This window comes from Epinephelus moara, chromosome 12 (assembly GCF_006386435.1).
Source record: "Epinephelus moara isolate mb chromosome 12, YSFRI_EMoa_1.0, whole genome shotgun sequence".
Taxonomy (NCBI): Eukaryota; Metazoa; Chordata; class Actinopteri; order Perciformes; family Serranidae; genus Epinephelus; species Epinephelus moara.
In genome coordinates, this window is record NC_065517.1 from 4,496,648 (window position 1) to 4,509,199 (window position 12,552).

Consider the following 12,552-nt stretch of genomic DNA (forward strand, 5'->3'; position numbering starts at 1 on the left):
GGGGGAGGGAGTTCCAAAGTCGGGGTGCTGTTCTGGAGAAGGCTCTGTCGCCAAAGGTTTTCAGTCTGGATGATGGTGCAGTCAGGGTGAGAGTGTAGGAAGATCGGAGGGCTCGGGAGGGGCGGTGGGGGATGAGAAGGTCAGACAGGTAGGGGGGGGCCAGGTGGTGAAGAGCTTTGAAAGTGAGGAGGAGGATTTTAAAGTTGATGCGTTGTGTGATGGGGAGCCAGTGGAGGGAGTGGAGAACGGGAGTGATGTGTTCACGGGACCGGGTGTGGGTAAGGAGGCGGGCAGCAGAGTTTTGAACCATTTGGAGTCTATGGAGGGAATGGGAGGTGATGCCAGTGAGGAGGGAGTTGCAATAGTCGAGGCGGGAGGAGATGAAGGCGTGGATGAGGGATTCAGCAGCAGGGGGAGAGAGGCAGTGTCTGATTTTGGCGATGCGGCGGAGGTGGAAGTAGGAGGTCTTGACGATGGAGCTGACATGGTGATCAAAGGAGAGGGTGGGGTCCAGGATAACGCCAAGATTGCGTGCCAGGGGGGAGGGGGTGATGGTCGAGGTGTCGATAGTGAGTGAGATGGGTCCAGTTTTGTTGAGAGTGGATTTGGTGCCTATGAGGAGGAGCTCTGTTTTGTCACTGTTGAGTTTGAGGAAGTTGTGAGTCAGCCATGTTTGTATTGTACAGATGCAGGTTTCGATGTGGGTGAGAGGAGGGTTTTGGGTGGGTTTGGTGGTGATGTAGATCTGGGTGTCGTCAGCATAACAGTGGAAGTCCAGGTTGAGTTTGCGGATGATGTGACCAAGGGGGAAGAGGTAGCAGATGAAGAGGAGGGGGCCAAGGACTGAGCCCTGAGGGACCCCCTGCGTAACTGGGGAGAGGGTGGATGTGTGGCCAGAGAGGGAAACGAACTGTTGCCTGTCGGTGAGGTAGGAGGTGAGCCAGTCGAGTGCAGTGCCCTCAACACCCTGTTGGCGCAGCCTTTGTAGGAGGATGGAATGGTTCACTGTGTCAAAGGCTGCGCTGAGGTCAAGTAGTAACAGGATGTTGAGGGCACCGGAGTCTGCAGAGGTGAGGAGATCGTTGATGACTTTGACAAGGGCTGTTTCAGTACTGTGAAGTGGGCAGAAACCAGACTGAAGGGGTTCGTAGAGGTTGTTTGACTGGAGGTGGGTGTGGAGTTGAGCGGGGACAATGCGTTCCAGAGTAGTATACTCTGAAAAGTATCGATACTCAAACACTGTATCTGGATACAATACTAATCTACAAAAGTATCGATACTAACAGTGCACGCCACCTCAGCGCCTGTCGGGTGCGCGCGACGGGTCCGACGGACACGCGCTGTGCAGGCAGCGTCTGGCAGGCACAGAGCCCTCGCTGCAACCCGACTTGTTGTCGTCGCTGTAATATGGCCAGCGCGGCTGCAGGAGGATCAGAGCAGCCAGTTTTGGTCAAGAATGATAAAGGAAAAAGCGCTCTTTGGAAATATTTAGTGAAGTGAACACAGCACGCTGCAGACGGCAGGTATAGCCCCTCATCTCACTAGCAGCTGAGCAGCTGGTGTCACCAGCATCAAACTAAAATATAACTTCTAACGTTAATGTGGGAGCTAAGCAGAAAACTTTATCAGTCATGCCCGTCTGTAACATTAATAGACAATGTTAGTTTGACAGGACAACACAATTATGTGTGTCTGAAGAGTTATGTTAACTGTAAAGTCACAGATTGAAGCGGAAAAAATGTTTGGTTTCTCCCGTAACCCCTGGTTCTCTGATCACATAGTGAGGTAGAAACAGGAGCATCCTGGGTTAGGCTCGTGGGTTGCTCGTGTGACTTACTCCTAATCTGGTGCCTGCCCTGTCGGCGACTCGCTACCTGGTGTTGTGTGTTTTTCTTTGTTTTTCGTAACTCTTTTTAATATCCTTTTATCTGTTACTGTGGTAGATGTGTGGTTCAATACAAAGAGTAAGATGCCGGGACTAAAAGAGTGCGCCTTTGGACTGTTCTTGTGGCTTTTTTTGTGGACTGAATTTGTTTGTTTGGCTGTGCAAGCCCAAGCGATGACAACTACAGCGACAACCACGTACACTTACAGCCTGGATGAATTGTACTACATTCGGGATGCAATGGTGATTGTAAGCCCTCATTGGATATAGCCTACCCCCAGAGCTGAAACGAAGGAAAAGAGGCCGACGAAGCGGCTTACGTGTCAGGGCCAGGCTGAGGAAATTTAAGCCTGTCCTGCCTTCGGTGATAATGGGTAATATGCGCTCCTCAGCGAACAAAGTTGACGAACTTGCAGCGCTTCTGAAGTATGATCGTCTGTTTCGGCAAAGCAGCCTGTTATGTTTTACGGAGTCTTGACTAAATGACAGCATTCCTGCGGCATACACGGAAATGGATGGTTTCTCAGCGTTCCGACTGGATAGGGATTGTGAGAAAACAGGCAAGAAGACAGGAGGAGGGGTGTGCCTGTATGTGAATGAGCAGTGGTGTCACTCTGGGCATATCACTGTGAAGGTAAGTGTGTGTGAGGAGAACATTGAACTGCTGGCGGTGAGTTGCAGACCATACTATCTCCCTCGTGAATTCTCTAACGTCATTGTCATGGTTACATACATCCCACCATCTGCTAATGCCAAACTGGCAAATGACACAATAGTTAGAGCTGCTCACGACCTTCAAAGTCACACACACCAGACGCTCTTGTGATTATAAACGGAGATTTCAACCACTGTACCCTCTCCTCCTCACTGCTTTCTTTCAGACAACCACTGTACCCTCTCCTCCTCACTGCTTTCTTTCAGACAGTTTGTCACCTGCCCAACAAGAAATGACAGAACTATTGATTTGTTTTATTGCAACATTAAAGACAGTTATTCTTCCACTGCTCTGCCACCACTTGGCAGCTCGGACCATAACCTGGTGCTGCTAACGACAAAATATAACACACTGGCCCATAAGCAGCCAACTTCCACTAAATCAGTCCTTGTGTGGTCCGAGGACAAATGTGAAGAGTTAAGAGCCTGTTTTGACTGCACAGACTGGTCTGTACTTACTGATGAGGACAATTCTAATAGGATTGATGAAGTGGCTGAATGTGTTACTGATTATATTAATTTTTGTACTGCTATGATCATCCTGTGTAAGACCATCAAAGTGTTTTCAAACAATAAGCCATGGGTTACTAAAGAAATCAAGAATGCTATTAATATCAAGAAGGCTGCTTTCATGAGCAGAGATAAGGAGGAAATTAAATTGGCGCAGAAAAATCTTAAGCGGGTCATAAGACAGGGAAAGAAGAATTTTAAGGAGATGGTAGAAAATACACTACAGGTATGTGACTCTAAGGGTCTATGGATGGGCTTAAAGTCTATGACTGGTTATGGTCCTGCTAATTCTAACCTCAGAGAGGGAACTTTTACACCTGATGGGGCTAATCAATTCTTTGCCCGTTTTGACACCTCCGACCTTTCACAGAACGTTTCTCTAACTCACCCCATCCTCTCCTCGGAGGGTAGGCCCACTCCTTGTCCCCCTATAACTGTTACAGTTGATGAGGTACAATACCAGCTTAAACGGCTTAATGTAAATAAAGCCCCCGGTCCGGATGGGGTCATGCCACGTGTCCTTAAAGTATGTGCTGATGAACTGTGCACAGTCTTGCACTACTTGTTCTCTCTTTCTCTGTCCTTGTCTAAGATTCCTGATATTTGGAAAACGTCATGTATTGTGCCAGTGCCTAAAAAACCAAATGCCAGGGCACTTAAAGATCTTAGACCTATTGCTTTAACCTCACATGTAATGAAGTGCTTTGAGAGGACTGTCCTGGGGCATTTAAAGAGGCAGGTCTGTGCCTTTCAGGACCCGCTTCAATTTGCATATAGAGCAGGTGTAGGTGTGGATGATGCCCTTCTGTACCTGCTACACAGAGTATATAGTCATCTGGAACTGAGTAGTGCATGTATTAGAATAATGTTTTTTGACTTTTCTAATGCTTTTAACACACTACAGCCACAGATCTTAGCTAGTAAGCTTTTTAATTATAACCTCAATAGCTCCACTATTGCTTGGGTCACTGATTACCTCACAGGTAGGCCTCAGTATGTGAGGCTTCATGGCAGCAGATCAGAAACTGTTACTACAAGCACTGGGGCACCACAGGGTACAGTTTTATCTCCGTTTTTATTTACGCTGTACACATCTGACTGCAGGCACAGCACTAATTCTTGTCATTTACAGATGTTTTCTGATGACTCTGCCCTAGTTGGCTATATTTTTAATAATGACAATGTAGCCTATCAAAAAGAAGTGGACAGTTTTGTCAGTTGGTGTGAGGAAGCCCACCTTATTCTTAATGTAGACAAGACAAAGGAGCTTATCATTGATATGAGAAGGAAAAAACCTGAAGCAACTCCTATTTTGATTAAAGGACAGTCTGTAGAGATTGTACCCTCATATAAATATCTGGGTGTGCATGTGGACTGTAAACTGGACTGGAAGAAGAACTCTAACGCTATTTTTAAGAAGGCCCAGTCCAGATTATTTTTCTTGAGGAAACTCAGATCATTTGACATCAGCAGATCTCTTCTAAATGTTTTTTATAATGGTATTTTAGCAAGTGTCCTTTTTTATGCGGTTGTTTGTTGGGGTGGCAGCCTAACATTGGAGGACAGGAACAGGATCAACAAACTTATTAGAAAGGTGGGATCTGTTATTGGTATGAGCCCTGCTTCTCTGGAGGTCATAACAGAGCAGAGGACAAAGAGGAAGCTTAGAGCTATCTTGTCTCAGGATGATCACCCCCTGCATAGCACTTTTGTTAGAAGTGGCAAAAGTAAGCGGCTTCTTTTGCCCAGATGCTCCACAGAAAGATTGAGGAAGTCCTTTGTTCCTGCAGCAACCAGGCTTTTTAATTTGGATTGCTGATGTCATGTCTTGCTGCTATACTAGTCCTTGAACATTGCACTTTAAACTTTAAATTGTAGCTACACTCTCTTGCTGTCATGTCTTGCTGTTATACTTTTCCTTGTACATTGAACTTTAAATTGCAGCGACACTTTCTTGCTGTTATAACTTGCTGCTATATTTGCTTGTACATTGCACTTTAAATTGCAGCTATATTCTCTTGCTGTTATAACCTGCTGCTATACTCGTCCTTGTACATTGTACTTTTAAATTGCATTTGTACTCTTTTTATTCTTTTTAATCTTTATTTGTTTGTTTTTTTCTGGTCGTTTTGCTGTTGTTGTGTTGGACCACTGCACTCCTAGGTGAGGTTGTTGTATATCTATGTTTTGTCTATGTCTTGTTGTACTGTATGTTGGCCATGGTGGCAATCCAGTTTCCCCCTTGGGGATTATTAAAGTTAATCCAATCCAATCCAATCCAATCCTGAGCCTAAACTACCAACTCTATTTGATCAGCAATGAAAATATTGTGCCAATTCACCAGAAGCACAGAAAATAAACAGGGCTGTAGATAAATACATTTGTATGGACAGATCTTGTTTCTGGTTGTTATTTATTTTAGGGGGATTTTTTGTTGTTATCATTGATGTTACTGTTCTGATCTTCATTTAAAAAATGACATGCCTCTTAATTTTTTGCTGCTGTATCAAAAATGGTATCGAGTATTGAATATTTTCCTGGGTATCGATATCGAGTTTGAAATTTTAGTATCGCAACAACCCTACTATCTTATACAGACATTGTTTTGGCACTGTTACTACCTCATAACTGTTACTGCCACATGACGCCTAATGTCAATCCATTGGTTTATAAGTCCCTACTGTCATTTGTCTATCCAAGACTTTGATATGGAGCAAGATACCTCAATGCCTTCTGGTTCCATCTCCATGATGCATACTCACAGTGACTACTTTGACCAATTTTAAAAAAATCAAGACATCTGCATATTGTTGCTAGAGAATTAATACTCATGTTTGTCACAAACTCTGGCCTTTACTATATCTTCCAACAGCATGATGATGAACTCTTTCCAGTTAGTTAAATTTGCACAGAATATATTTCTTAACTTACAACGTAGATTTGCATGAGTACATTCATGCTCCCACGTGGCTAAACATCATGACCTTACATTTTTATTACCTCAACCTTAGCCAAATCATCAAACTATTAGTTGTTCATCCATCACTTCTGCAGTATATCATGGGATGTGATGAACAGTCCAGCTTCTAGAGACCAGTTCAGACTTTTGGTCCTTTTCACAGACCAGTGGCAAAAAGAATACTTCTTGTATTAACACTATGAAATCAGATCTCCAATATGCAGCTTCGGGATTGTTGTTTTCATGATGCTGTCTAAAAAATCTAAAATTGGAACCTATAAGAACTAGAGCATTCATTCTTTTTGCAACAGAAAGCCAAGACTTCTGCCTTTTGCGCCATCATGTTGTGTGTTTGCAATGACCTCATTGCGTTATGCCACAAGCAGTCCAATGACAGTGAAAATGTGTGCTGATGCCACAACATTGTCCCGTCATGGCAGCAGGAGATCGTTGTTTACACGACCCTGTTTAAAATTGATCCAATAGCGAGAACGTAAATTGTATTTTGCAGCAGATAGCTAGGTCTTTTGCCTTTTGCACCATCATGTTGTGTGCTTGTGATGAAATCATTATGCTATAAGATAAGTGGTCCAAAAGTCGGTGAAAAAGTGTTGTGCTGCCAGAGGAGCAGAGAAGCAGGTTGATAGGAATGTCTGTTGTATTTATTAATTGTTTTTAATGACATAATTTCAATACTCATCAATTATTACTGTTTATTGACTTACACAACCTTTTAGCTTTTAGGTTGTACAGATTTTAGGGATATGAAATACCACCCAAAAAAACAACAACAATGTAGGCACTGGGGAATTATTTCTACTACAGATAAAACTATCACAACATCTTTGCACTCAAAGCTCAAACTTTTAAAAATGCATACGTTCAGATAACTAATTCAATGTTGAGAATTTTTTGAGCATGATTCTACATTTAGAAACCTTTGGATCAATGTTTGTTTTGTGTGTTTATTTATTTATTTTTTTTGCAAATTTGGTTAAACATGTCCACTTTTTGTATTTTTTTAATTTATGACACAATGTTAAAGGAATACTCAGACGATTTGGGAGTTATGCCCTTTCTCTATCATTTTCATAGTGAGACAACATGATCGATATCTTTTTTGGGTCTGTACGTCCAGTGGCTGGGTCTCAGCATTAGCATAGCTTAGCGAATACAATTGAAGTCTATGAGGGTCAATAGCCTGCTCGGTAAAAGTGAACAAGTAAACGTTACAGAAACCCTGAAGCTGGCATTTCTACACGTGCATTTAAAATAAACGTGTTTAAACATTAATTCGAAAAACGAGAGTCCTTTTTAGTTGTTTTAGAAGACGTTTGATACACGGAACTATAGTGTGTTTACGTCCTGCACGGAGGGATATCTTACACCGGTGAGCAACAGCTGCAGCTGACTCTGGGACAGGTACGCTTGGTCACTCGATAAAAGCAAACAAAGAGACAACACGGACGATATTACTCACTCGACTGAAAGCTGTCCATCAGCTCCTGCAGGCCTGGGGCGTTTTTTCCAGTTTATCTTAGGAACATGAAAAAATGTTTCAATCACGCCAGCATTAGTGATTGCTGCAAAGTTTTCACTCCTTGTGATGCACTCTCTGCGGCGGTTTTCCTCCTGATGATATATCTCTAGTAGTGTTGTCACGATACCAAAATCTTTGTTTTGGTACCGATACCAATATGAATTTCAATACTTTTCGGTACTTTTCCTAAGGAAAAGTCCTTTTGGCTACAAACCTTTAGAACAATAAATAGTAGGGGTGTAACGGTACCAAAAAAAAAATGGTTCGGTAAGTACTTCGGTACGGACGTCACGGTTTGGTTGCGCCAGCTGCGAATGTTGATACAGGTGTTGTCATACACACCACTTGTGCAATCTGTGCTCCAATAGGAACAAGAAAGGCATTTGTGTGCATAAATGAGTAAAATAAATTAACTAAATTAATGAATTGAATCAATTTCAATGTACTGGTATTTTCCAAATGCAGTATAGTACCGTTTGGAATACTCTAGTACCGCGGTACTATTTTAGTACCGGTATACTGTGCAACACTAATCTCTAGCCTCCCCAACGATGGTAGCACCGAATCCCATTCTGTGCAGCAAAATGATTCCACCTCCGTAGGCATAGGTTGGCAAGCCCCGCAGCTACACCACCAATCCTCCCCTGACCTGCGTCTCCCCTCGGCGCCTTGCTGTTCCTCTGCCTCGGAGGATTCAGCCTCTCTTCTCGCCCACTCAGCATCCAACACCTGGGGCTCTAGTTTCCCGGCGCAGCGCTGGTGGCGCAGGGTGGCGAACTCCGCGCAGAGCTAGTTTCGAGCGGCGCAACCCGAGGCGAACTCCGCGCAGAGCTAGTTTCGAGCGGCGCAACCCGAGGCACGCTCAGTTTGGTAGTTTGGTAGACTGAGGTGCGCTGAGATGGGTGTGGCGGCGCAGCAGGGGGAGGTGTCGACAGATCCAGCTTGGCGCAGTGACAGTTTCGTGCCAAAAGTCTTCGCCGAAGGTGTGCTAAAAGCTCGCCATCTGAAACCAGGTCTACTGTCAGCGCAGGGGGAGCACAGCCGGTGTAAGCCGAAGTTTGGCTGACCGGCGGACAGTGCGCACACGTCACCAAAACCTCACAGGCAGGTTTCCAGAATATCAGGCACATTAACAATTCAATAAATACCCAAAAAACCACTATTCAATGCAACTATCTGCAATCAGCACATAAATGTATCTCTATACCGACTGTCCCGTCACATGTGATGTCAGATCAAAGGGGATTGGCACCATTTGGCATGTTTGGCATGTTTGGCACGCGTAATGGAAACCGAACCTGATTTGATTAACACAGCTGGAAACTAATGGGTTCACATCCCTCTCTGCCAACCACAAACAGCCACAGCATCAGATAGGGAGTATATATTCAGCATCTGTCATCTTAGAAAAGTCAAAAGAAAAGAAACAGAGTGAGACTGCGAGAGAGAAAGAGAGAGCGCGCGCGCACGAGAGAAACGCAACATTGATTTACAATTGTGGTGACCTCCTCCCAGGCTACCTTTGCATCATCAGCCCGTGGAGGTCTGCTCGCAGTTCCGTATATTCGGACACTGCGAGCTTGGACCTCCCGGACCAAAACATCAGTTTCCTCCTGGGAGAAGTTTGGCCGTCTGACGCTGCTGCTCTCTTCTGCCATGGCGAATTGAGTAAACTCTCATTACGCCTTCGCGCGGCGCATTTAAGGGCGAGGAGAGGGGCTCATTTGATTGGTGTGATGTGTGTAAAACCCACTCCACGCCTTCTCTCCTCCCTCTTTCCGACTTGCGCCGGTAGGAGGGACGGAGGTGGGATAGAGGAGTAGCTGCGCCAGGGTGCACGGTGTGCCAAACTTACAAAATCCGCCTGGCCACACCCAGTTGGCGAAGCGCAGGTGTGCTGCGCCTCCGCCGCGCCCGGTCTGCAAAACTAGAGCCCCTGGAGTTCCTCATCCAGCTCAAACAGGTATGGCTCTGGATCTGTGTCCATGTGGATGTGCATGAATGACGAAGACTGTAGACAATCACGGTGTAGCACTCGTTAGCTTTTATTAGCCGTGCTCCGGATAACAACAACAACACAGTCGACAGCACGTACCCAGCATTCCTAGTGGCCCTGACGTCATCACGCTGTAGCAGTAACTATGGAAACTGTCAACACAGTGTACAGTCCGCTACAATAAACTCTTCAAAATCGCGTTCAAAGTCATCCATTGCAGCTACTATAGTCCGGAGATATCGTTAGGCTAAATACACAACTGAGTTTTGTTTACAGGCTACATCTGTGCCTGTGCCTGCTCACCGGTGTATCCCTCTGCGGATCACAGCGCAGGACGTAAACACACGATAGTTCCGTGTATCAAACGTCTTCTAAAACGACTAAAAAGGACTCTCGTTTTTCGAATTAATGTTTAAACATGTTTATGTTAAATGCACGTGCAGAAATGCCAGCTTCAGGGTTTCTGTAACGTTTATTTTTTCACTTTTACCGAGCAGGCTACTGACCCTCATAGACTTCAATTGTACTCGCTAAGCTAAGCTGCAATGCTAACGCTGAGACCCAGCCACTGGACGTACAGACCCAAAAAAGAAATTGATCATGTTTTCTCAATATGAAAATGATAGAGAAAGGGCATAACTCCCAAATCGTCGGAGTATTCTTTTAAGACTTGTATCAGTTCTTTTGGTTTATTAACTTACACAACCTTATATCTTAGGCTGTAAAAAATTTTAGGGATATGAAGCATTTGAATATACTCCATCTGTATTCAGGTGGGCTCCAGGTCAGTAATGACTCTGTTGCGCTCTTAGTGTCCTCTAAAACATTTCAGAAATGGAGCAGCCATATTAACAATACAGTTTAGAGATCCTTTGCCAATATTTTTTAATGATTTACATGCAATGTAATGATATAAATGCACAGCAGCTCACTGAGGCAAATTTTTCATTTATGATATTGGGCTACATAATTAGAATTGACTTGGCTTGACTTTCTGCTGTACTTAAATATGACAACCTTTTGTTTTCTTAAAATCTCTGTCATCATTCATTATACATCTCATTATAACCAATCTCACAGCACAGCTGCCGTTATTAACCTGTATTTTTCTTGTAAAATAATGATTATATTGGCAGCTTACCAGCTCGACAACATAATATTTATGAGCCACAATCATATGTTATATGTGATCTGTTGTCTGAAAACAGATGGACTTCATGGACACCTTCATACCATCTGGTGGTAGTGAGAGCACAATACACTAAGCCATCTAAGAACAAGAGAGCAGCCATCTCTGCCAAGTCAGGTCTGCAGCTGATCCTGACACAAAAGTGGACAAGGTACAAAACCTGATCAAATTTTAGGGTTCAAAATTGTTTTTTTATGCATAATAAAGTTTGTAGTTTGATATGGCCAATTTTAACAATAGTAACACACTAAGATGCTGTTATGCCATATAAGCCATTGTTGCCATATGATGACATCATTTTGTCCAAAAACTACTTTATGTTCAAAGACATTTCTAAGTTTTTTATATTTATTAGGTCATTTTCATTCCAAAGAGCTAAGAGAAATGAAAACTACATACCAAACAAAAACTCGGGTCTCAGGAGAACGGGGGTCGCGTTAACAGGATATTCTCAGTCATTGACCGTTTTTTTACAACAATGACCGGAAAATCTGAAGGACGTCGGTCATTTTGACCGGTTGCAATTACCACCCCTGCCCACTTGGCGGCGGAGTGCACAATCAGTGGTTTAAGTGGCTGCCGTAGTAATAAGTTAATTACAATTTGTCATTGCATGTCCATGTATTGAGCGTGCTGGATAAACACTGAATGAATAGGGCATATTGTTCTGACCATTTTATTTATGTAGTCTGTAGGCTCGGTGACACAAAATTAAAATTGTAATGAAGTGATTAGGGTATTGAAAAATGTGTTCGGTTATGCACTGTTGTGTTATTTTAAATTATAAACACGGTATTCCCTCACTTTCCTCAGTGCGTGCTGTTGTTATTTTATTTTGAAAATTGGCCGGATTCTCTCGTCTTTTCTGTGTCCGACTTCCTGTTTGGTACGATCCGCTCTATTCAGCTTGACAGAAGCGCTCGCGGCTCGCATGAAAAATAGACCAGACGCAAAACTGAAGCACTGCGGTGTGTGGTTGTCTGTTCATCTTTTCGTTCATGTCCTTTTTAATGCACGCTTTATAACTTGCTTGATGGATTTATTAAAAACGAACGAATGAAAACTAAATGTCTTTGAATATCTTTATTATCATTTAAAAACGAAAATTAAAATGACCGGTAAAAATAGATTATGACCGGATTTTTACGACCCTGTCGGTCAAAATGACCGGCGACGAAAAAGTCTAGCGCAACGTCTGCAGGAGAGTATAGTTAAAATCATCAAGGAAGACTTGTATGCTGCTGCATGTATACATGGATTTAGTATGGATTGGAAACATTGTATCTGATTACTTTCGTAACCTGCTTTCTCTAAATAACCTGGTTTCTTGAGTGCCTAAACATGTACTAAATGTGTTAGAGGATCACTATTTTTGATCAGTTTGGAACGATTATCACCCAGATGTTAAATTGTCTTTTGAGCCTTCAGCCCTTAGCAGTAATGATTTTTTGAGCTTTTTTAATGACAAAATTCTAACTATTAGAGGCAAAATTCATGACCTCCTGTCCTCAGATAGTACCTATCTAACCTCAAACACAGTTGTAAGACCTAATATATGTTTAGATTGCTTCTCCCCGATTCCTCCTCAACAATTGACCGCAGTGATTTCTTCATCTAAACGTGTCTCTTAGACCCCATCCCATCTAGGCTACTTAAGGAAGTCTTACCTTTAGTTAACACTTCTATATTAGACATGATCAATATATCCTTATTAACAGGCTATGTACCACAGTCTTTTAAGGTAGCTGTAATTAAACCT